Below are 26,698 nucleotides of genomic sequence, written 5' to 3'. Positions count from 1 at the left end.
CGCCCGCGCGCACCCTCACCTGTGCGCTGTCGCTCGCCTACACGCCCTACGCGCCATCGCTCGCCTGCGCGCCATCGCTCGCCTGCGCGCCATCGCTCGCCTGCGCGCCATCGCTCGCCTGCGCGCCATCGCTCGCCTGCGCGCCATCGCTCGCCTGCGCGCCATCGCTCGCTTGCGCGCCATCGCTCGCCTGCGCGCTAACGCTCGCCTGCGCGCCCTTGCCATCATCCCCATGCGAGCGACCGATCGCCCGAGCGCGATCCTAGTAGGGTACTATCGCGCAAGCGCCAGCGCGTTTCGTCGGGAGGCACAACGCGAGCCTACAGGAACGAGAGCAGCCAGGTCATCCTCACGTTCCCTCCCCTGCAAGCGCAGACCAGCGCGCTCGCAGGAGGGAGGGATATCACCAGATGGGTCCAGGAACCAACCTTCCTCTTCTTCCCTTTCCTTCCAGGCAGGTCCAGCAGTCGTGTCTACTCCAAAGGATCACCTGATCCCCTTCCCTTCAGAGGAAGTCTCTGACAGCGCTGCTGTCAGTAAGCAGCCATGGTTTGGATCCCTCATCAGAGCTGTCGTGCAGGCTGTCAAACCTGCCTTCGCTGAGATGGGTCTCAAAACTATGGCGGCTCCGACCCCACTGAAGAGAAAGAGAGGAGTAGAAACCGTGGTAACTTCTCCGAGGGTCAAGCTGGCTCCTCGGACATCCTTGAGGAAGGTTCCCTCTCCCCCCCAGACGTTTTCTCCCTCTTCCGTGGACGAGCATTTTCCGTCCTTAGGGGAGTCTTACGAGGTGAGGTGTTCTTCCATCGCACCAAAGGGAGAAACCCCACCTCGCGCTGGAGAATCGTCCCAGGTTGGAGCAGAGAAGAGCCCTCAGACGTTGTTGGAGTCCTGTATTCCTCCCAGGAGGGAACCCAAGGATTCCAAGACAATCCCCAATCATCCTCGAGGATCCATCCAGAACCTACAAGACCCGCGGAGAATGTCCACGTGTTCCCCCAAGAAGAGCCTTTGGGGATGGGAGACTTCGCTGCCAGTGCTCCAGGAGGGGAGCCACAAGAGTCAGAGCATGCCTTCTGGCAAGTCCTGAACCTGATGAGGCATATCAACAGGATTCCCGATCCTGATATTCATCCTAGCGAGGGTAAGGACACGGTCCTGGACCGAGTCTTTGGCACTCAGAAACCCGCTAAGGCAAGCTTTGCCCTGGTCCCAAGGGGTGAAGAGTGCCAGGGATAAGGTCGAGGGCCAGCTCTCCGAGCTCGCCTCCTCCAGCCTGCAACAAACTCCTGCCTCCTCGCATCCAACAGAGGAGGTACTTCGAGATCACGGAGGAGGCTTGTTTAGCTCTTCCCTTGCACCACTCTGTGAAAGAGCTTACCAAGGGAGTCCCTCTTGAGAGACACTCTAGCCGGCAAGTGACTTTCTCGGCGACAGAGATCATAAGCCAGGAGAAGGTCGCGAAGTGTGCCATGCAGGCAACTTCTTGGCTTGACATCTAGTTGGGATCTCTTGGCATCCTATTGCGATCCGAAGATTTGTCTAAGGAGAGCATCAGGAAGGCCCTGGAGACCTTCCTCCTCTCGGGCACCCGCACCATTGAGTTTCTGGCCCACCAAGTCTCGAAATTGTGGGCCAACTCAATCCTGAAACGTCGTGATGCGGTGGCAGAGAGGTTCCACGTGAAGGTCCCAGCCGTCGAGGTCAGCAGGCTCAGACATTCTTCCCTTCTAGGGAAGAACCTGTTCGAGCCTAAAGACTTGGAACAGGCAGCCGAGAGGTGGAGGAAGTCCAACCAGGACTCCCTCCTTCATAGGGCTCTTACATCAAAGCCCCATAAACCTCAGGAACCTCAACAACCTCGCCCGTCCAAGACAACGAAACCGGCTGTGGCAGCGAAGGCAATGGTGTCGAAGCCCTTTCCTGTCAAAGACAAGAAAGGCAAAAAGTCCTCCAGGGGAGGAAAGAATCATAGAGGGAGCGGCCAAGGCCGCAAACGCTAGGATTGGCAGTCCCCCTGCATGTCCACCAGTGAGGGGATGCCTTCAAAGTTGCGCAGACAGGTGGCAGCAACTCGGGGCCGATTCCTGGACGATTCCCGTAATCAGTCAGGGATATCGCTTCCCGTTCATAACATCTCTACCTCCCCTGACAGCAGACAGCAGATCCAGTATCGTTGAGCTCCTTTGCCATGGGATTTGCAAGGGGCCAAGCCCTACGGGCAGAAGGGCGCTCTCCAGGAGGTCGTCGACGGTTCCTTAGGCTTCTTCAGTCAACTCTTTCTTGTAAAGAAGGCGTCTGGAGGCTGGAGACCAGTCATTGACCTCTCAGCCCTGAACAGGTTTGTCAAACAAACCCCATTCAGCATTGAGACGGCGGACACGGTCAGACTTGCGGTGAGACCACAAGACTTCATGTGTACACTGGACCTGAAGGACGCATACTTCCAGATCCCAGTCCATCCGTCTTCAAGGAGGTACTTAAGATTCAGCCTAGACAACAAGATCTACCAGTTCAAGGTGCTGTGTTTCGGTCTCTCCACAGCACCTCAGGTATTCACCAGGGTGTGCATACTGATTTCTTCGTGTGCACAGAGGATCGGCATCTGTCTCCTCCGCTATCTGGACGACTGGCTGATCCTGGCAGACTCGGAATCGACCCTTCTTCGACACCGAGGCAAGCTTGTGGGACTTTGCCAAGATCTATGGATCATGGTAAATCTCGAGAAGTCTTCCCTGCTTCCAACTCAACGACTGGTATATCTAGGCATGATCTTGGACACCAATCTCCACAAAGCCTTCCCATCAGACGACAGGATAGCAAGACTGAGGAGGGTTGCAGTTCCTTTCCTCAGACGAGAAGAACTCCCAGCCCAATCGTGGTTACGTCTCCTCGGTCACCTTTCTTCTCTGGCCCGTCTAGTTCCAAATGGTCGCCTCAGGACACGATTCCCCGGACTTCTTGGTCCCAATGGGTCCTGCGGAACGGACGGATCTTCATTGGTGGTTGACAGAGGAAAACCTACGAAAGGGAGTGGATCTTCTCGTCCTCCCCCCGGATTTGATGCTGTTTTCGGACGCCTCAAAAAAAGGGTGGGGGGTCCCATTCTGAATCACAGGACTTCAGGCCTATGGTCAGAATTAGAAAAGTGCCTCCACATAAACCTGCTAGAAATGAAGGCTGTGTATCTGGCACTTCAGCAGTTCCAACAATACCTGGCGGGTCACTCCGTGGTGGTGATGAGCGACAATACCACGGTAATGGCTTACATCAACAAGCAGGGAGGTACCTCTTCACAGAAAGCTATCCCATCTTGCAGTAGATATACTGAGATGGACCGAAGTCCACTCGATTCCACTATCAGCTCGCTTCATTCCAGGCAAGAGGAATGTGCTCGCCGACAGTCTGAGCAGGGCATCTCAGATAGTGAGTACCGAGTGGTCTTTGGATCGTCTAGTAGCCAACAAAGTCCTGACTTTGTGGGGTTCCCCGACGGTGGATCTGTTCGCGACAGCCTTGAATTTCAAGCTCCCGCTGTACTGCTCCCCAGTCCCGGACCCCAAGGCACTCTGGCAAGATGCCTTTCAACAGCGGTGGACAACACCGACGTTTTCGCCTTTCCCCCATTCTGTCTGATGAGAAGGGTACTCAACAAGACCAGACTATCGGTCAACCTTTCGATGACCTTAATAGCTCCGCTATGGCATCACGCAGAGTGGTTCCCGGACCTTCTGCAGCTCCTGACGGAACTCCCGAGAGAACTTCCTCCTCGACACGAGCTACTCAGACAACCACATACCAACATCTTCCACAAAGCCGTAGCATCGATACGACTTCACGCCTGGAGACTATCCAGCGTCTCCTCACAGAGAAAGGCTTTTCGCAACAAGTTGCGGAAAGGATGTCTCGAGACCTGCGAAAGTCATCCGCAGGGGTCTACCAGGCAAAGTGGAGAGTCGTCTGTGGTTGGTGTCGTGGAAGGGGTATCTCTCCACTTGATGCCACTATTCCAGCAATAGCAGAGTTTCTTGTGTATTTGCGGGAAGAAATGCGCCTTCCAGTCTCGCAGTGAAAGGCTATCACTCAGCCTTAAGTCTTGCCTTCAGGTTCAAAGGAATGGACATTTCCTCTTCGCTGGAACTTTCTCTACTCATACGAAGTTATATACTTACCTGCCCCCAGTCGAAAGTGAGACCTCCTCCATGGAACGTGGTTTGAGTCCTCAGGTCTCATAAGAGACCTCCTTTCGAACCATTACGCCAGGCTTCTGATCGTCACCTGACTTGGAAGACGGTGTTCCTGCTTGCTCTGGCCTCGGCCAAACGAGTCAGCGAACTTCATGGTCTCTCGTATGACATCGCCCATTCAAGGGGATGGGGGGAGGTAACGTTCAGATTCATCCCTGAGTTTGTAGCTAACACTCAAAATCCAGGAGTGCCGGACCCCCGGTTCAACTCCTTCCGGATTTCGAGTCTCCGTTCTGTAACAGATGACCCAGACCATCTCCTACTGTGCCCAGGAAGGAGTCTGAGGCTCTATCTTAAGAGAACAGCTGCAATTCGTCATTGGGTGCAAGCATTGTTCGTGAGCACAGGAAGGACGAAGAGGAGGGTCACTAAGATTACAATCTTAGCTTTGATTCGCAGGGTTATCTACCATTCCCTGAATCCAGACCCTCCTCCGTCACGTCGCCCTAGGGCACATGATGTCAGGGGTATTGCTACGTCCCTGGCATTCAAGAGAAATTACTCTGTGACGCAGGTTCTACAAGCAGGGGTTTGGAAGCGTCAAACGACCTTCACAGCCCACTACCTGCAAGACGTGACCCACAGGAGGCTCGATATGTTCTCTATCGGCCCTGTGGTGGCTGCACAACAGCTGGTTTAAACCTCAGGCTCCTTAATGGACAAGTAGCAGAAGGTTGAGGGCATTGTTACCCGGTTTTAGTCTGCATGAATGAAAAGGTATGCCTGGCCCTTATTCTTTTCTTCATTCTCCCCTCTCTTGGGGAAAGCAGCATCCTGGGTTCTCTGCACAGCTGACCTCAAACCACTGCAGGTAAACCATGTTTCCTTGTGTTCCTAGTATTAAGTTAATACTGTCACGTCCCCATACCCTTACGAGGTGGTATGGGGATCGTCCTAACCTAGATTTCCATCTAAAGGACTCCAGGTCAACTTCCTAGGACGAGTCACACTTCACTTCTTCACACACTAGCTTACGTAGGCCGCGGTCCTTGCAGAGCAAGGCACTTGCGAGGTGCAGGGACTCCTTATCTTTAGTTCTAACACACTCAGATACTGAGTCCTCGGGCAGAAGCCAAAGCCAGTACGGCTGGGACTTACCACTCTACCTAAGGGTTAAGTCACCCTAATTAAATAGCGTGGTTTGTATTTCGGTTACGGAACAAATGACAAATTTGAAGATAATTTGTATTTTTCCTAACCATGCAAACCTTAGCTATTTAATCAAACTTGCCCACCAGCCCTGTCCCCCTTGAAGTCCTACCTCTAAGCAAAGTGAGCTACTCACCGGTGTGTGTGTGTGTGTGTGGGGGTGGTGGTAGCTAGCTACCCCTCCCCTACCCCCTCGCTAACTAGCGATGGGGTAGTAAACCCTCGTTAAAAATCTAATGGCTCTGCATTTCAGCTACGCCGAAAGTAATACCCTAATTAAATAGCTAAGGTTTGTATGGTTAGGAAAAATACAAATTAATTATCTATGAATTTGTCATTTTGTGTGTGAAAGTCCGAAGGTCCCATAATATGGAAGATCGCAAGTTACCCAAGTAATACGGTATTATTATAATTTTTTTGACAAAAAAAAAAATTACTATTTTCAACAAAAATTTATTATATGTAAAATATAAAATTATCTGCAAATATAAAACTTATCTGCCTTCAGACACCATGATATAAAGAGAAGACTGCAATATAGATATACTTGTAATATATTTATAAATCTGCCATGTACTATGGAAGCAATAGGTGAACCGCAATATGGCGAGGGATTACTGTACTCAGCACTTACTGGTAAGCGATACAAGTGCTCACATGCCTGTTACTAGCTCTCAGCCTTATACACGATTGAGCTCTAGTTTTCTCAATATAATAAAATAAGAACGACTTCAGAACTGTTGTCCCTGCCTCCGTAGCCTACTAATTCTGGTCACCCGTTTCATCGGTGAAAGGGACAGAACCAGAGTTGAAGAGGAAAAGGTAGGCAAGACCCTCTTTGTTCCGTAACCGAAATACAAACCACGCTATTTACATGGGGTATTACTTTCGGCGTAGCTGAAAAGACGAGCCATTAGATTTTTAACGAGGGTTTACTCACTGACAGAGACTCCTCTTCGGAGGACCGACGTTGGTGTGCCTGCTCCTAGAGGTAGTCTTCGCCGCAAGGCTCGCCCTCCTCTCCGCCGTAGAGGCCTTCCTTCTCCCTACAAGGGAATTAGGAGCGCCTCTTCGGTTCTTCACCCTCGACGTCCCCCGCAGAGGTTCCTCCTCGACGTGAGTTGACCGTTGCAGCTGCATCTCTGGACTTCTCTGCAGATCGTTCGCGATCTCCAACGCTTGCCAGGCCTGTGGACCTGCCTGCTCCGTTCCTGGAAGCTGACGCGCTGTTGGCGCCCATGCACCCCGTTTTCCAACGGCCTCCGGTCCCTTCGGGGCAGAAGGACTTGTCTCACAATGTGAGCAAGTCTCTTCAGCGCCAGGTTTCACCTGCGCGCCCACGTTCTCCTGCGCTCTCCTGCTGTTGGTGAGGACCTTCCTGCGTGCCAGCGATCTCCTGCAGCAGAGGCAGAGTCATCTCGTCAGCGCTCTCCTGCTCGTCACCATGCTCCTGTTCGCCAGCGCTCTCCTGCTCGCAAGCGCACGCCTGCGCGCCAGCGTTCTCCTGTGCACCAGCGATCTTCTACTCGCCATCGCACATCTGCGCGCCCTGTTCCTGTCACGCGCCAGGCACACCCACGATCTCCTGCGCGCCCACGATCTCCAGCTCGCCAGCGATCTTCTCCTGCGCGCCCTCGTTCGCCCGCGCGCCCATGATCCCCGGATCTGGGCACAGGCAAGAATATTCTTCCTTCTTCTCGCCCGCAATCACCTGCGCGCCCTCGGAGCTCACCCACGCTTCAGCCCTCGCCTGCGCGCCATCGTGCGTACTCGCCTTCGCGCCCTTCCAGAGCTGGACGAGACGCTACACGGCCACGCGCTCACGGAAAGTCTCCTGCATGCGCCCACGAGCAGCCCCCAATACGCTCCTCTACTCCTGCTGGCCCTGCGCCCCAGCCGCTTCTCCACACCGCGTGTCAGTGCGCCAGCCATCTCCTGCGCGCCCGCGCGATCTGTCGCCTGCACGCAAGCATGTCTTCAGTGCGCCCGCGCGCACACGATCCTGCTCGCCGAAGGTCTCCTACGCACCCACGCGCTATCTCTCCTGAGCACGATTGCCCTACTCGCCATCGCTCGCCTGTGCGCCATCGCTCGCCAACGTGTCGACGCTCGCCTAAGCGCCATCGCTCGCCTGTGTGCCATCGCTCGCCAACGCGCCAATGCTCGCCCTTATGCCCGCGCGCTCACGCGCCCCTTCGCCCGTGCGCCCACGCGCCCCCTCGCCCGCGCCTCCATCTCCGTGCTCTCGCACGAACCTGCGATTTGTCCATCGCGCGACCCCAAGCGCGATTCTCGACGGCTTTCGCAGCGCGAGCAGCCGAACGAGTCTCCAGTAGCGCCCACAACCAGGTCATCATCTTCACGATCCCCCCCCCCAAACTGGCCCCCAAGAAGCCCGTAAGGAAGGCTCCTTCCCCCCCTCAGACATTCTCTTCTTCTCCTGTGGATGAAGCTTTTCTGTCCTCAGGAGAATCTACCGAGGTGAGACCTTCTCCCACTGCACCAATGGGAGAGACCCCACCACGAGTAGGAGAATCGTCGCGTACTGGGGCGGAGAAGAGTCCTTAGGCTTCTTTGCTGGAGTCCTGCATCCCTCCTAGAAGGGAACCGAAGGACTCGAAGACCGTCCCAAAGTCTTCTTCAAGGATTCGACCAGAGCCAGCGAGACCCCAGGAGAACGTCCACGTGTCCCCCCAAGTAGAGCAGTTGGGGACAGGAAACTTTGCTGTCAATTCACCAGGAGGAGAGCAGCATGATTCAGAGCACGCCTTCTGGCAGGTCCTGACTTTGATGAGGCATCTCAACAAGTTCAAGGACCCCGAGACCGCCCCTCGTGAAGGCAAGGACATGGTCCTGGACAGAGTCTATGGCACTCAAAAACCCTCTAAGGCCAGCGCGGCTCTGCCTTGGTCCCAAGGGGTGAAGAGTGCCAGAGATAAGGTTGAGGGCCAGCTTGCGGAACTCGCCTCCTCCAGCCGTTCCTCTGCTGATAACAAGCTCCTCCCACCTCCTCGTGTCCAACAGAGGAGGTACTTCGAGATCATGGAGGAGCCTTGTTTAGCTCTTCCTCTTCACCACTCCGTGGAAGAGCTTACCAGGGGAGTCTCTCTTGAGAGACACTCCAACCGGCAGGTGACATTCTCGGCGACGGAGATCCTGAGTCAGGAGAAGGTCGCAGTGTGTGCCATGCAGGCCACTTCGTGGCTGGATGTCTGGCTAGGGTCTTTGGGCATCCTGTTGCATTCCGAGGATCTTTCCAAGGATCTTTCCAGGAAAGCACCAGGAAGGCCCTTGAGACCTTCCTCTTCTCGGGCACACGTACCATCGAGTTTCTGGCCCACCAAGTTTCAAACTTGTGGGCAAACTCGATCTTGAAACAACGTGATGCGGTGACCGAGAGGTTCCATGCGAAGGTCCCAGCCATGGATGTCTGCAAGCTCAGACACACTTCCATCCTAGGAAAGAGCCTGTTTGAGCCCAAGGATGTGGAACAGGCAGCTGAGAGGTGGAGGAAATCGAACCACAATTCTCTCCTCCAAAGGGCTTTTACATCTAAGCCCTACAAACCTCCAGCACCCCATCAACCTCGCCAGTCCAAGTTGACGAAACCGGCACCGGCAGCAAAGACGAAGGTGTCCAAACAGCAGCCCTTCCCTGTCAAAGGCAAGAAGGGTGGAAAGTCCTCCAGGGGAGGTAAGAATCCTAGAGGGAGCGGCTGAGGCCGCAAATGCTAGGATTGGCAATCCCCCTGCATGTCCACCAGTGGGGGGATGCCTACAAAGTTGCGCGTTCAGGTGGCAGCAACTTGGGGCCGATTCCTGGACGATCTCCGTGATCAGTCAGGGATATCGCGTCCCGTTCACGATATCTCTTCCTCTCCTGACAGCGAATCCAGTGTCATTGAGCTCCTATGCCATGGGATCGGTAAAGGGGCTAGCCCTTCCGGCAGAAGTCGAGACCATGCTCAAGAAGGATGCTCTCCAGGAGGTCATCGACGGCTCCCCAGGCTTCTTCAGTCGACTCTTTCTTATAAAGAAGGCGTCTGGAGGCTGGAGACCCGTCATCAACCTCTCAGCCCTGAACAAGTTTGTCAAACAAACTCCGTTCAGCATGGAGACAGCAGACACGGTCAGACTTGCAGTGAGACCGCAAGACTTCATGTGTACACTGGATCTGAAGGACGTGTACTTCCAGATCCCAATCCATCCGTCTTCAAGGAAGTACTTGAGATTCAGCTTAGACAACAAGATCTACCAGTTCAAGGTGCTGTGTTTCGGTCTCTCCACAGCACCGCACGTTTACACCAGAGTGTTCACCCTGATATCTTCATGGGCACACAGGATCGGCATCCGTCTCCTCCATTATCTGGACGACTGGCTGATCCTGGCAGACTCGGAGTCGACCCTTCTTCGACACCAAGACAAGCTTCTGGGGCTTTGCCAAGATCTAGGGATCATGGTAAATCTCGAGAAATCTTCTCTTCTTCCATCTCAACGACTGGTATATCTAGGCATGATATTGGACACCGATCTCCACAAAGCCTTTCCATCAGACGACAGGATAGCAAGGCTGAGGAGGGTCGCAGATCCTTTCCTCAGATGAGAAGAGCTTCCAGCCCAATCATGGTTACGTCTCCTAGGTCACCTTTCCTCCCTAGCCCGTCTGGTTCCAAACGGCCGCCTCAGGATGAGATCCCTGCAATGGCGGCTCAAGTCCCGGTGGAATCAAGGCCACGATTCCCCGGACTTCCTGGTCCCAATGGGTCCTACGGAACGGACGGACCTTCAGTGGTGGGTGACGGACGAAAACCTTCGAAAGGGAGTGGATCTTCTCGTCCTCCCCACGGATTTGATGCTGTTCTCGGACGCTTCAAAAGAAGGGTGGGGGCCCACGTTCTGAACCACAGGATCTCAGGCCTATGATCAGAATCAGAAAAGTGCCTCCACATAAATCTGCTAGAAATGAAGGGCGTATATCTGGCACTTCAACAGTTCCAACGGATCCTGGCGGGTCACTCCGTGGTGGTGATGAGCGACAACACCACGGAGGTACCTTTTCACAACAGCTATCCCATCTTGCAGTAGAGGTACTGAGATGGACCAAAGTCCACTCGATTCCACTATCGGCTCGCTTCATTCCAGGCAAGAGGAATGTGCTCGCCGACAGTCTGAGCAGAGCATCGCAGATAGTGAGTACCGAGTGGTCTTTGGATCCTCTAGTAACCAGCAAAGTCCTGACTTTGTGGGGTTCCCGGACGGTGGACCTGTTCACGACAGCCTTGAACTTCAAGCTTCCGCTGTACTGTTCCCCAGTCCCGGACCCCAAGGCACTCTGGCAATAGGCCTTCCAACAACAGTGGGACAACATTGATGTCTACGCCCTCTCACCGTTCTGTCTGATGAGAAGGGTACTCAACAAGACCAGACTATCGGTCAACCTGTCAATGACCTTAATAGCTCCGCTATGGCATCATGCAGAGTGGTTCCCGGACCTTCTGCAGCTCCTGACGGAACTCCCGAGAGAGCTTCCTCCACGACACGAGCTACTGAAGCAACCACACTGCAACATCTTCCACAAAGCCGTAGCATCGCTTCGGCTTCACGCCTGGAGACTATCCAGCATCTCCTCACAGAGAGAGGCTTTTCGCAACAAGTTACGAAGAGGATGTCTCGACACCTGCGAAAGTCATCTGCAGGGGTCTACCAGGCGAAGTGGAGAGTCTTCTGTGGTTGGTGTCGTGGAAGGGGTATCTCTCCCCCCGATGCCACTATTCCAGCAATAGCGGAGTTTCTTGTGTATATGCGGGAAGAAATGCGCCTTTCGGTCTCGGCGGTGAAAGGCTATCGCTCAGCCTTAAGCCTGGCCTTCAGGCTGAAAGGAATGGACATTTCCTCCTTGCTGGAACTTTCCCTACTCATACGAAGCTACGAGCTTACTTGGCCTCAGTCGGAAGTGAGACCTCCTCCATGGAACGTGGTTCGTGTCCTCAGGTCTCTTAAGAGACCTCCGTTCGAACCATTACGCCAGGCTTCTGATCGTCACCTGACTTGGAAGACGGTGTTCCTGCTCGCGTTGGCCTCGATCAAGCGAGTCAGTGAACTTCATGGTCTCTCGTACGACGTCGCCCATTCAAGGGGATGGGGGAGGTAACGTTCGGGTTCGTCCCTGAGTTTGTTGCTAAGACTCAGAATTTTGAGTCTCCGTTCTGTAACAGATGACGCAGACCATCTCCTACTGTGCCCAGTAAGGAGTTTGAGGCTCTATCTTAAGAGAACAGCTGCAGTTCGTCCTAGAGTGTAAGCCCTGTTTGTGAGCTCAGGGAGGACGAAGAGGAGAGTCACTAAGAACACCATCTCAGCTTGGATTCGCAGGGTCATCCACCATTCCCTGAATCCAGACCCTCCTCCGTCACGTTGCCCGAGAGCACACGATGTCAGAGGCATCGCTACGTCCCTGGCATTCAAGAGAAATTTCTCAGTGACGCAGGTTCTACAAGCTGGGGTCTGGAAGCGTCAAACGACCTTCACAGCCCACTACCTGCAGGACGTGACCCACAGGAGGCTCAATACGTTCTCTATCGGCCCTGTGGTGGCTGCACAACAGCTGGTCTAACCTCAGGCTCCTTAATGGACAAGTAGCAGAAGGTTGAGGGCATTGTTACCCGATTTTAGTCTGCATGAATGAAAAAGTATGTCTGGCCCTTACTCTTTTCTTTATCCTCCCCTCTCTTGGGGAAAGCAGCATCCTGGGTTCTCTGCACAGCTAACCTCAAACCACTTCAGGTAAACCATGCTTCCTTGTGTTCCGAGTATTAATATAATACTGTCGCGTCCCCCATACCCTGACGAGGGGGTATTGGGAACATCTTAGCCTAGATTTCCATCTAAAGGACTTCAGGTCAACTTCCTAGGACGAGTGACACTTCTTTCCTTCACACACTAGCTTATGTAGGCCGCACGTTCCTTGCGGAGCGAGGAACTTGCGAGGTGCAGGGACTCCTTATCTCGAGTGCTACACACTCGGATCCTGAGTCCCCGGGCAAAGCCAAAGCCAGTAAGGCTGGAACTTACTACCCTACCTAAGGGTTGAGTCACCCCATGTAAATAGCGTGGTTTGTATTTCGGTTACGGAACAAATGACAAATTCGAAGATAATTTGTATTTTTCCTAACCATACAAACCTTAGCTATTTACACATACTTGCCCGCCAGCCCTGTCCCCCGTGAAGTCCTACCTCTAAGCGAAGTGAATCAGTTCACCGGTGTGTGAGGGGGGAGGGGTAGCTAGCTACGATGTAAGGTTTGTGACAAATCTAGAAAAGTCCAAGCTTTCGCCAAAGCAAAGAACCATACACCAGAGCATGGGCATAGAGACATTAACAGAGAAAGTTCATTCATCCCAGGATAGAGTAACCCCCCGATTCAGGAAAGCAGCTTATCCTTTCCTTCACCAGACAAAGGTATTGGCAAAACAATGACAATAACTAATAGGTCACGTGACATTATTAGAGATTGTTTTTCCTCCCTGTCGCCTCCATCTACGATGGTTACAATAGTGTCTAAAGAAACATTGGTTGCAGACAACAGACTCTCCTCAGGCTCTGGTACTGATCAAGTATGGCACCTAACTCCAGCTACTTTGGTGGCTAGATGAAGGAGAATCTGTTCTCCCATAGAGTGTCTACCTCCAAGGAGAATCTGTGTCAGGGTTCTCCCATGGAGTGTCTACCTCCAAGGAGAATCTGTGTCGGGGTTCTCCCATAGAGTGTCTACCTCTACATGTTTCTATAAACATGCCAAAGAAAGGGAGGGTCCCCCATCTCCTGGACCATCTGGTATCAGGACAATGGTCACATAAGGACATATTTTTGCACCTCAATGATAGGGAATTGAAGACAGCTTCCCAGCACTTCAGCATTTACAGTCTTTTCTCGTCGGTCATTCAGTTGTATTGATGAACAACAATGCAACCAAAGTGGCATATATCAACATGTTCTTAAAATATTTTATTTTCCTTGTTTCCTTTCCTCACTAGGCTATTTTCCCTGTTGGAGCCCCTGGGCTTATAGCATCCTACTTTTCCAACTAGGGTTGTAGCTTAGCATGTAATGATGATAATGATAAAGATGGCACAGTACCACTGGCTCTGTCATGTTCACAACAAACGTCAACAGAAAATTGCCAGTTTACTGCTCACCAACGCCAGACCCAACCACAGCATTCAAAGACGCATCCAGCATCCCTGGGACAGGCTAGATATCTATGCTTCTCTGTCGTTTTGCCTTTTCTGAACAGTGATAAACAAGGCGTTTTCATCCCAAGACTTAAAGTTGACTCTAGTAGATCAGAAAAATGGCCTCCAGAAGAATAGTACTGATTTCCTCCAGTAAAGATTCCAAGGGATCTTCTCCCATGCCACAACCTGCAGATTTTCAATAACTCAGTAGAATCATTAGCACTATAAGTGGATGTTATCCAGTACCTCATCCGAGAGAGAGGCTTTTCGAGCAAGACACCATGGGAAATATAGAGATGCCTCAGGAAATTCTCCACCATCATGTATCAGGTAAAGTGGGCCATCTTCTGGGTTTGGTGCCACCAAAGGAATACTTCTACTTTTGGAGGCTCTATTCCACTAGTGGAAAGGAAAGCTCCTCTCAGTCTCGGCAGTATTATTATTATTATTATTATTATTATTATTATTAATAATTGCTAAGCTACAACCCTAGTTGGAAGAGCAGGGAAAATAGCCCTGTGAGGAAAGGAAATAAGGAAAAATTAAATATTTTAAGAACAGTAACATTAAAATTAATATCTCATATAAAGTATAAAAACTTTAACAAAACAAGGAGAAAAGAAAAAAGATAGAATAGTGTGCCCGATTCTATTGTTCAGCCTTGAGCCAGGTAGTGAGACAATAGCTATGGAATAGTCTTCTGTGCAAACCTGCTGGTACCCACATTCTTGTTCCTGTTGGACAGCATTCATGTTTATTCCCTCACTCGTCTGTCCCTTTGATGACAAACAACAATATAATCTAAGGAGATTTGCAATCCATAAATATCGTTATGCTCCGTTGAAGGATGAAGGATTTGCTGTTTTTCTTTCCATGGTAGAGTACTAAGAACCTCTCTTCTTGGGTAAATACTGAGAGGTATCCCATAGCGAGAAGGAACATCAATTCACTCAACTCTAGGAGTGATCTGTGTACTTCGTATGGGTGTTCACACACATTCTACTTGCGCTTGGTCTCATACTGGGCGAAGAATTTTCTGAGAGTTGTTCCATAGTGGGAATAAACATCGGGAAACGTTACTCTTGTAAGATGCAGAGCACAAGCACTGCTGGTCTGAATGAAGGGCTCCAACCTTTTCCTCCCTTCTTGGATGATCTCTCTATCTCTCTCTGGTTTTTCTTTTGGGAGAGAGAAGGAAGTGATGCTTGCTGAGAATGTTCCCTTAACTGGAAGAAACATCTTAATTTACATTTCCCTTCGATGTACCGAGCTACCCGTCTTATCAAAGAATTTATAGGGAAACTGGTGTATCTAATCCTCATAAAACATTTGTCAATGGGCTCCCTGAACCTTGCAATGTGCCACATGGCCACTATCAATAAATCATACTGATACAGTACTAACTTTGTGTACATGGCAGATATCCTTTATATTTGCATTTGAGACTTTACTAAAATATGGTTATATCTCCAATTATCTATTCATCTATATAATTATGAGATTTTATATTCACCTCCTAATACTTCAAATGCTATATTTCCAATGCAATGACGATACTAGTATCCTTATCATGAATAGTACTGATAAAAAGAATAGGGCTAATATGAAACCACGAATCTCATATACATGTCTGCTACTATAATTTTGGATAATTAAACAAAATGAACTTTATCTATCACTGTGCTGTTATATTGATTTCTAAAGATGAGGTTGTATATGCCATTTATTCTAAAATATAATCTTAAAAATGGACTCTGTATCAAATTGATTATCAAGAGTCGGGCTATGACTTTGAAGGTGAAGAACATTTGGAGTAAAGATATTTTGCTTTTCTTTTCAGGTGTGTTTATTTACTTACACATTTGAAATCTGGAAGTCAAAGCCAGTAAACAAAAGACTTGCTAGTGAGCAACATGATGGCCCTATTGATATGGGAAGGAGATGGAAGCCAAAGGAATGTCGATGGCACAAGATTAAATTATTCACATCTATATCAAAGCTGATAACAGGGATGGAGGTTGTAAGATTTAACTGACATCAGTTTAAAGATAAGTTAAAAATATTGTTAACTTTTTTTTTAGAAGTTGACACCGAAGTTATGTTACATAGTAGGTAATTAATAAATGTGAAAGGTAGCTTATGTACATTGTACAATATAGTATTGAGCATATACTCTGAAAATGTCCAGTATCGCAGATATTCCCTTGAAAGGTAAATTGTTCTCAAATAAATTTTTGGTGAGATGGTCATATATTTTGTCATGATTATACATAAATATATTGGTTTACTATCAGGTCATTCTAGATGAATAAATATTTCTCAAAAAGTAAATTAATAAAAAAAAGTCTCATCTGTAATGCAGTAGCTAATGTAACATTAGATTGTATATTTTTATCGGTCATAGATTCTAGACATTCTATCTTAGGACAATGGAATGCCATATTTCTTAAACCTGTAGTATAATATTTGTCGAATAATTAATAACTGTAATATCATTTTGAAATTTAAAACATTTTAGTAAATAAGTGATAATATTCATAAAATCTTAGCAAAAAGAGGGGCGAGGGATAATATTGATTATTTGTAACCTAAGTATCTCACTTCCCATACCCCCAAACGTTATTCATAACGTGAGATTAGATAGTACAGTATATTGTTATCGGTCATAGATTTTAAACATTCTACCTTAAGGCCATAAAATGCCATATTTCTTAAACTTGTATGATATTTGTCGTAGAGTAATGACACTTGCATGGGTTAACTGTTATGTAAAAACTGGAAATGATCAAATTTTGTAAGGTCAAGGTCAATAATCAAGGTCATGGTAGAGCAAAATTTCCAATTCACGTAATGAGGTATAAGTTAGACATCGTTATAACAGAGACTTCAAACTTTGTTCATATTTGAGCGTATGAAAATCCACGCCAATCAATATATGTCAAGGTCAAAGGTTAAGTCAAGGTTGAGCAAAGGGTCGAGAAATAAGCTGCCGTGGTGGAGGTTTGTTCCAAAGGTTATATTATTATGATGAAGGTACTGCTTATTAGGTTTTAGAAATTCTGCTATCAGTTTTATATAATAAGTAGGACAAATATATACGGGCTGTAGACACGTTTCTTTTAAAGTTTTGATAGTAAAAATGGACAACTGTTCTATATAAGTCGTATATTTATTCTTGGTCTTTCTTGACAATTCGAAACGTGCCTAAATGAGATCTACCTTGAAGAAAATATTCCAAGTGATTAGTATTTTTGAAGTTTTTATGTATATAAAGGTTACATAAACAAATCAGCTGTTGAATATTGAAGTTTTAAATATTTAACTTAGCCGGTGAATATATAATAGCTGCTGCTCCGGCGGCTCGACAGAAAAACACAAAAACTCGCGAGCGATCGCTATGAAGGTTGCGGGTGTGCCCACCAGCGCCAACTATCGGCCAGATACCGCATATGCATGTAAACAGCTCCAATTCTTCTCTGTCGGTCTGATCGACAAGACGTACCATTACTCGCTGTTAACCTGGAGTTTTTCAACAGACTTGGTGAAGTACTTCATTTTGGTTTGAGCTTTCGCAGTGCAGGTGTTTTATCTTCAACTTAAACTCTTGAACTCTTTTTTGGACAGATTTAATTGTTGATGACTTTGGATTGTTTTTTGGACTTTCTTTGACTTTTTCAAAATGGCTGACCCTTCTCCAATTCCTAGATTTCGTAAGTGTAATGCTAGGGATTGCAATAAGCGTCTTCCAAAGGCCTCTCTCGACCCACATACTGTGTGTTCTAATTGTCGGGGTAAAACCTGTCAATTAGGAGATCGGTGTGAGGAGTGCGTGGGCCTTTCGGAATTCGATTGGCTTGAGTTTGACAAGTATTCTCGTAAGCTAGAGAGAGATAGGGTGAGGAGAAGTTCCTCTAGATCGTTAGAATTTTCCTCCTCCCATGCCCCTGAACCTAATCCTTCCCCTGTAGTAGTTGTGCCTGAACCCTCTACTAGCACTCAGGAACCATCAATGCGGGATATGTTACGTGCCATTCATGCTTTGGGCGAGAGAGTTGAGTCGTTAGCTACAGACCGTAATCAACTCATGGCGGACGTAAAAGAGTTAAAGTGTCAGAGTACCACATTGGAAAATCGTGGGAAAGTGATTAGTGCGCAAAGTGTTATCAGTGTTGCGACCGAGGGTTCGTCTGTTCGTGCCTGTCGTTCGCCTAGTCCGAGACCTCTTGCAAGCTCCCAAGCCCCAGGGAGAAGTAATGTCGTAGGACTTATGGGTTCGAGAGGCTTTAATCAGCGAACAGACGTTCCCTCTATGGTTTCAGGCGTGTCTCATCAAGACCGCCCCTACCATAAGACGAGCGAGACGGTTTTCTCCTCGTCATCCGAAGGCTTTTCGCGTAAGAAACCGTGGAGCAAGGTTTCGAGGCCCTTAAAGCGAAAGTCAGTCCCTTCAGGACAGGTCCAGCGTCCTGGTTGTAGCCATTGGGACAGCTCTGACCCTGTGCAGTCATCGGAAGACTGCTCGCCGCCTAAACAGAAACATAACACAGGCTCCGAGAGTCTTGGTTTAGGCAATGTTTTGCAGTCGCAGACGTTACCCTCGTCTCTTACCGCACCCATTCCCGTTGATCCTAAATGGGTTGTACTGCAAGACATGCAGAATAAGCTTGCCTCTCTTATGGAGGACTATTCTGCTGAAAAGGTTCACGATGATCCTCGCCGCTTAGCTGATCGAGATCCTGGCCGTCAGCCGCCCAAACGAGCCTTTGCTCGTCCTGTTGACGTTGGCGTTATAAAGTCACGTCAGTCACGTTTTGTAGAGCCTCACTCGATGCAGTCCCGTGTTGACTTTCAGCCGCATGTGGACGTTCAACCGCTGCCGAATGCTCTTGTTGACGTTCAGGACGTTCGCCAACCAGCGAAGTTGACTTGTTTTGACGCTGAGCGTCAAGCACCGCAGTCAAGAGTTGTTTTGACTGCTCAGTCTAGGCAGTCAAGGCAGTCTCGAGTTGACGTCGAGCGTCCTCCCGCTCCTGTTGTTGTTGACAGTCAGGCTGTTAAGCAGTTACATGACATAGCGTCCTGGACTGCTACTGATGCACCGGTGCGTGTGGACTCTGCTTGTCAAGCATTGCCACCAAGGCAGGTCTCCCCTTTGCTTGTAACTCAGCAGTTATCGGACGAAGCTCCTTCAGATGAGGACGTTGCTGATCCTCATCCTGATGATAATCCTTCAGATGTAGATGAACCTAAGGCGGTTCCTCCTTCGATGGACTTTAAGAAGATCATGTTGATTTTCAAGGATCTTTTTCCCAATCACTTTGTTGCTGTTGCTCCTCGTTCGCCACCGTCTGAGTTTGCTCTAGGCTTACCTGCTACCAAGCCAGCCTTTACTAAGCTATTGCTTTCTCGCTCTTCCAAGAGGGCTTTACGTCTTTTAGGCGACTGGTTGGATACCAGGAGGAGTTTGGGGAAGACGGCTTTTGCCTTCCCTCCTTCTAAGCTTGCTTCTAGATCGAGCGTCTGGTATGACACGGGAGAAGTTCTCGGCTTGGGAGTCCCTGCCTCTGCCCAGGGTGACTTCTCAAGCCTCGTAGACTCTCCCCGTCGCCTGGCCATGAGACGCTCGAAGATTAGTTGGTCCTCCTCGGACCTTGACCATCTGCTTAAAGGCGTATACAGGGCCTTTGAAGTGTTTAACTTTCTTGACTGGTCATTAGGAGCTTTAAGTAGGAAGATCTCGTCTGCCGACCAAGATGTTTCCTTACTGATCATGTCCTGTATGGATAAAGCCATCCGCGATGGCTCCAATGAGCTCGCCTCCACCTTTATGTCAGGAGTCTTAAAGAAGCGAGAAACCCTTTGCTCTTTCCTTTCGGCAGGAGTTACTCCCTGTCAGAGATCGGAACTGCTCTTTGCTCCCTTATCAGCGTCCTTGTTTCCGCAACAGCTGGTTAAGTATATAGCTGCTTCGCTTGTGCAGAAGGACACCCAAGACCTGATGGCGTCCTCTGCTCGCAAAGGGGCTCCTTCTGCATCCTTTACTGTGAGACCCAGGATCGAGACTCCGGCATCTAGATTTATCCCGCCCTTTCGTGGCAGAGCTCCCAGCAGGGGAAGCTCTCGTGCCGAGGGAAAGAGAGGTAAGAAGAGAGGAGCCAAGTCCTCCCGTGGCAGAGTCTGACTGCCCACAGCCTCAGACAGCGGTAGGTGCCAGATTGAAGAGCTTCTGGCAGGCCAGGGAGAAGAGGGGTGCAGACCAAGAGTCTGTTCTGTTGCTCAGAGAGGGGTACAAAATACCGTTTGTACGCAAACCTCCTCTAGTGACAACTCCCATAGACCTCTCTCCCAGGTACCGAGAGGAGTCAAAGAGACAAGCCCTAAACCAAGAAGTGTCTCTGTTGCTAGAGAAGGGAGCGGGGGTGAAAGTCTCGGACCTTCAATCACCGGGGTTTTACAACCGTCTCTTCCTAGTCCCAAAGCATACAGGAGGTTGGAGACCGGTGCTAGACGTCAGTGCGCTCAACGTTTTTGTTACAAAAACAAAATTCACGATGGAGACCACGAAGTCCGTCTTAGCAGCGGTCAGAGAGGGAGACTGGATGGTCTCTCTCGACCTACGAGATGCGTACTTCCACATTCCTATACACCCGGATTCCCAACCGTTTCTGAGGTTTGTTTACAGGAATGTGGTATACCAGTTTCGAGCCCTGTGCTTTGGCCTCAGTCCTGCTCCTCTCGTGTTTACGAGGCTCATGAGGAATGTGGCAAAATTCCTCCATCTATCGGGAATCCGAGCCTCCCTGTACTTGGACGACTGGCTTCTCAGAGCATCGTCCAGTCATCGCTGTCTGCAGGATCTACATTGGACGTTGGGTCTGGCCAAGGAATTGGGACTTTTGGTCAACCTAGAAAAGTCCCAACTGATCCCATCCCAGACTATTCTATATTTGGGGATGGAGATTCGCAGTCCAGTTTTTCGGGCTTTTCCGTCTGCCACCCGAATAGAACAAGCCCTGCTCAAAGTCCAACTAATGCTGAAGAGAGAACGTTGTTCAGTCAGGATTTGGATGAGTCTCGTAGGGACTCTCTCATCCCTGGAGCAGTTTGTCTCGCTAGGGAGACTACACCTTCGGCCTCTCCAGTTCCATCTAGCCTCTCACTGGAACAAGGACAAGACGTTAGAGACGGTATCAATCCCGGTCTCCGAACCAGTAAAGGCATGCCTAAGATGGTGGGACAACAATATCAGTCTGAGAGAGGGACTATCCCTAGCAGTCAAGAACCCAAACCACGTGTTGTTCTCAGACGCGTCGGATTTGGGTTGGGGTGCGACCCTGGACGGTCGGGAATGCTCGGGTCTGTGGACCTCAAGTCAGAAGAGCATGCACATCAACGGCAAGGAGCTGTTAGCAGTCCACTTGGCCTTGATGAAATTCGAAAGCCTTCTTCGAAACAAAGTGGTAGAGGTCAACTCAGACAACACCACAGCTTTGGCGTACATCTCCAAGCAAGGAGGCACACACTCCCTCACGCTGTACGAGATCGCAAGGGACCTTCTCATTTGGTCAAGAAATCGAGGCATCTCCCTGTTGACGAGATTTATCCAGGGGGGCTTGAACGTCTTGGCAGACTGTCTCAGTCGGAGGGGTCAGGTGATACCCACGGAATGGACCCTCCACAAGGACGTGTGCAAGAGTCTTTGGGCGACTTGGGCAACCCACCATAGACCTCTTTGCCACCTCGTTGACCAAGAGGTTACCAATCTATTGCTCACCAGTCCCAGATCCAGAAGCAATCCACATAGACGTGTTTCTACTGGATTGGTCTCATCTGGACTTATATGCATTCCCACCATTCAAGATAGTCAACAAGGTACTGCAGAAGTTCGCCTCTCACGAAGGGACAAGGTTGACGTTGGTTGCTCCCCTCTGGCCCGCGAGAGAGTGGTTCACCGAGGTACTTCAATGGCTGGTAGACATTCCAAGAAGTCTTCCTCTAAGGGTAGACCTATTACGTCAGCCCCACGTAAAGAATGTTCATCAAAGCCTCCCCACGCTTCGTCTGACTGCCTTCAGACTATCGAGAGACTCTCAAGAGCTCGAGGCTTTTCGAAGGAGGCAGCCAGTGCGATTGCGAGAGCTAGGAGAGCTTCTACCATCAGAGTATACCAGTCGAAGTGGGAAGTCTTTCGAGACTGGTGCAAGTCAGCATCTGTGTCCTCTTCCAGTACCTCTGTAGCCCAAATCGCAGATTTTCTTTTACATCTGAGAAATGTTCGCTCCCTCTCAGCTCCCACGATTAAGGGCTACAGGAGCATGTTGGCTTCGGTCTTTCGTCATAGAGGCTTAGATCTTTCCAACAATAAAGATCTCCAAGATCTCTTTAAGTCTTTCGAGACCTCTAAGGAACGTTGTTTGGCAACTCCTGGATGGAACTTAGACGTGGTCCTAAGGTTCCTCATGTCAGACAGGTTTGAGCCATTACATTCAGCCTCCCTGAAGGATCTCACCCTCAAGACACTTTTCCTAGTGTGCTTGGCTTCGGCTAAAAGGGTCAGTGAACTTCATGCCTTCAGTAAGAACATCGGCTTTTCTACAGAAAAAGCCACATGTTCACTTCAACTTGGTTTCCTGGCCAAAAATGAACTGCCTTCTCGTCCTTGGCCTAAGTCCTTTGATATACCTTGCCTATCAGAGATCGTAGGCAACGAACTTGAAAGAGTGCTGTGTCCAGTTAGAGCTCTTAAGTTCTACTTAGCTCGTACTAAGTCCGTACGAGGTGGATCTGAGGCATTATGGTGTTCAGTTAAGAAACCATCATTGCCTATGTCAAAGAATGCTTTGTCATATTTTATCAGATTTTTAATACGAGAGGCTCATTCTCACTTGAATGAAAGAGACCGATGCTTGCTTAAGGTTAAGACGCACGAAGTAAGAGCTATAGCAACTTCCGTGGCCTTTAAGCAAAATAGATCTCTGCAAAGTATTATGGACGTGACCTTTTGGAGAAGCAAGTCGGTATTCGCGTCATTTTACTTAAAAGATGTCCAGACTCTTTACGAGGACTGCTACACACTGGGTCCATTCGTTGCAGTAGTGGGTGAGGGTTCTACCACTACATTACCCTAATTCCAATATCCTTTTAATCTGTCTCTTGAAATGTTTTTAATCTTGTTTTTGGGTTGTACGGAAGGCTAAGAAGCCTTTCGCATCCTGGTTGATTTGGCGGGTGGTCAAATGTCATTTCTTGAGAGCGCCCAGATTAGGGGTTTGATGAGGTCCTGTTGTATGGGTTGCAGCCCTTGATACTTCAGCTCCTGGGAGTCTTTCAGCATCCTAAGAGGATCGCTGGGCTTCGTGAGGAAGACAGACTAACAAGGCAGAGTAATCGTCTAAGTCAACTTCCTTACCAGGTACCTATATATATTTGGGTTTTGTTATGATATAACTGTCAAAAACTCTAAGCATATACGCTGTAAACTTAATTAACTCTGGTCTCTACCCACCACCATGGGTGTGAATCAGCTATTATATATTCACCGGCTAAGTTAAATATTTAAAAATTATATTTTAATTATAAAATAAATTTTCGAATATACTTACCCGGTGAATATATAAATTAAAGGCCCCCCCTTCCTCCCCGATAGAGACCCAGCGGGATGAGAAGAATTGGTGCTGTTTACATGCATATGCGGTATCTGGCCGATAGTTGGCGCTGGTGGGCACACCCGCAACCTTCATAGCGATCGCTCGCGAGTTTTTGTGTTTTTCTGTCGAGCCGCCGGAGCAGCAGCTATTATATATTCACCGGGTAAGTATATTCAAAAATTTATTTTATAATTAAAATATCATTTTAACATTCATATAACTTATATATTTTGGGAATTGAACATTTTACTAGTTAATGTTAATCAATGTGAAAAAATAGGCGATATAACAACTAACTGATATTAATACGTCAATTACTTCCATATTGTGAAGTCTTGAGTTTTCTAATATTTCAAATGCTACTCATGCAATTATTTGAAACGTTTCTTATGATATTAAAGTAATTTTTTTCGGGCCGATTGATACCCAAAGTTACATTTGTTAAAGCTATTTTCAATTAAAAAAAAACTTTTTTTTAGCAAGCTCAGGAATCAAATATGTCATGTTTAGATAAAATATAAATTATTCATTTACATCACATGGTAAAACATTTTTATAAACTAAATCTTTTGAGCGCGCATGTGCTTCTTTTTATTGAATTCCATGTAAGAATAGCTATGATTAGCAAAAATTTTTTTGCTATTATCTCTCTTAAAATTGGTTTTTATCTTCTTCTTCTTTGTCTGCACCTTTTCCCACTTTTATGTGGGGTCGATGTTTCTGCCCAGCGTTCTCCATCTACCTCTGTCCCACACTTCATCACCGGTTAATCCCTTTGATCGAAGGTCATCCTTGATACAGTCCATCCACCTTCGCTTTGGTCTCCCTCTCCTTCTCGTTCCCTGTACCTCCATTTCCATCACTCTCCTCCCAATATACTGTTCATCTCTTCTCATGACATGACCATACCACCTCAGTCTACTACTTTCTTGGATCTTATCTGATAGTTCTCTAACTCCTGTGGTACTTATAATTACCTCATTCCATATCTTATCTCTTCTTGTCACCCCACATATTCATCTCAACATTCTCATCTCTGCCACATCCAGCTTCTTTTCTTCTGTCTTCTTTATTGCCCACGTCTCTGCTCCATACATCATTGGTTTTTATATGATATTCTATTATGTTTCACTTTGCCTATCAAAGTGTCTTATTTGTCCTAAATTGTAAGAGGAGTAATTCATGAAATATTTTTTCCAGGATGCTGTTGGTCGCTTGAATGATATCAACAAATGACTGAATAATATATAATCAATCAATCAACATATACTGGTGATGTCCATTAATCGCAAGAAAACTTCAGCTCAGGTGGAGTTTAGGAACTGAGACTTCAAGAAGAAAACACAAGCCATTTTTTTAAGTGTGGGGAGAATTAATCATTATCAAAAATCTTATGTAGATCTATTTAAAATGAGGGTCAAAGTACCTTGATATTGCCCTATTAATCAGTTAAAGTTAGCTGTTAAAATTCAACTTCAAGACTAAGATTTTTTCTTTATATAATTCGTAAAATCTGTTGTCGTATGTGCCATTCAGTTTTCTTTTTTCATTATACTAATTAAGTCTTAACCATCATAAACAGTACTGTCAGTTTTTATTTAAAATGTGTAACAAAGAACAGCGTAAAATTAAGAAATACTTTAATCGCAACTTGAAATATCACTGAATCACCGTTAAATCTTTTTCTTTCTTGTGTAGCACTAAATTTACTAGAAGCCTCACTATTAAATCTCACTAATGTATTGTCATCAATTTAAAATTTTACTTATAATATTTTTTTTCATATTTGTACTATACAGTAGTTGGTAATACCTTGTTTCATCAGGACTGTAGAAAAAAGGTTATATAATCTTCAGTTGTGTGCCATTTAATTCTGATTTGGTTTGACCACAATGCCCGTATGTTTGCCATTTTTCTAAACACACGTGAGTTTTATGCTACTTAAATTTGTACTCACGGATAATTGATAGCAATAATTTCTATATAGCATTTGAATTGAAGTAACACAAACACATGATCATAGTACTATTATAAGTCAGAAAACATATTAGCTAAAACTTTTGATGCTTATATTAAGTAACTAGTTTTCCACAAACAAGCATTGTGGTAGCTTTTAGTCATTTTTTTCTTCTTATGAAAATTACGTGGAAAATATTCAATTAGATTATATTGTATAATGTATGTTTTTTAAAACGATATATTACCACAAGTCCAGATATTGGATATCAACTTTGCTTGATATATTCTCTTGACCTAAAGTTCAACTGATGATCAGTTTCTCAATCAGGTGAGATTTTACTGGGTGAGGATATTTTTGATACAGTGATTTCCCTTCATCATCTCATACGTTTATTGATGCAAAGGGCCTCGGTTAGATTTCACCAATCGCCTCTATCTTGAGCTTTTAAACCAATACCTCTCCATTCATCATCTCCTACTTCACGCTTCATAGTGCTCAGCCATGTAGGCCTGGGTCTTCTGAATCCTCTAGTGCTTTGAGGAGCCCAGTTGAAAGTTTGGTGAACTAATCTCTCTTATTCATTGTATTTCTATGATACCACGATCTTGGTGGTACCTGTGGGTATTGGCCTAAGGCTGATAGATTGGAAAACTGCTTAAAAATTCAAGGTTTTTACCCTTTGTTTTTGCTTATGTTAAGCTTTTGTTTCTATCCTTACTTTCTATTAGGCTTTTCTATTTTGTAAATACTTGTTGGTCATTAAGCTCTGCCTTTGATGAGAACATGTATGCACCTTGATGACGTAAAACACGATATACAGTATATGCTGTTTCCGAGTTATCAGCTTAGATGCTGCATTTTTTTTTTCAGCAGCAGTAATTCAGTTCCACTTTTCCTGTTTTGTTTGATGTGAAACCTGTTCATGGTTAGTTCATAATTCTTACCTTCTGTTGACTGGTTTGTACTTACGGTGGTAAACTTTGCTAAACTATCAAGTTTATGTTGTTAAAAACATTATATGTTAAGGTTCTGTCCAGAAAGGTATTCTCTCAAAGAATCCTTAGTTGGGTACTTTACCAAAAGTCTTCTGAAGTCTCTTATGGATCTTGCTGAAGGCTGATATTTTATCATTGCTTAATTGTTGATGGTTTGTTGAGTTAGAAATGGTAGCGTTTTAAGGAGTTAAGGATTTCTACAAATTTCACGGGATATCTCGCTTGAAAATGTATTCCTAATTATTTCTCTTCATGGTAAGTTTAAAGTATTTTTATATGTGAAATATGGATCTCATTCAGAGATGTAATGAAGATTCCACAGCTTCGATTCCTTTAGGTCTCTCTCTTTTTTTTTCTAAGGCTTCCTGTTTCCTTCCATAGTTTAAAAAAGTCGTTTCTATCCAGTGGTCACTGGAGGAAAGTATTAGAATTAATTTTGATTTAGAAAATGCCTAAATATTTCGAG

At 47.2% G+C, this 26,698-nt stretch overlaps 1 long non-coding RNA gene across 2 annotated transcripts in view; it reads left to right on the top strand.

Annotated features, from left to right (window-relative positions):
• The window catches only part of LOC137622078 (uncharacterized), a 34,442-nt gene extending 7,892 nt beyond the window's left edge, over positions 1–26,550 (top strand). The window contains exons 3-4 of one of the 2 annotated variants that reach the window (XR_011040350.1): positions 15,471–15,647; positions 24,478–26,550. This is a non-coding gene — a long non-coding RNA (uncharacterized lncRNA). Of the gene's footprint in view, positions 1–15,470; positions 16,994–24,477 lie in introns of those variants that run through there. The other variant, XR_011040348.1, reaches the window with a different exon arrangement.
• Positions 26,551–26,698: the final 148 nt, after the last annotated feature.

The sequence above is a fragment of the Palaemon carinicauda genome, chromosome 28 (assembly GCF_036898095.1).
Source record: "Palaemon carinicauda isolate YSFRI2023 chromosome 28, ASM3689809v2, whole genome shotgun sequence".
In the NCBI taxonomy this organism is placed as follows: Eukaryota; Metazoa; Arthropoda; class Malacostraca; order Decapoda; family Palaemonidae; genus Palaemon; species Palaemon carinicauda.
Note: the sequence above shows the minus strand (reverse complement) of the source record. Positions and strands in the feature narration are given on the sequence as shown.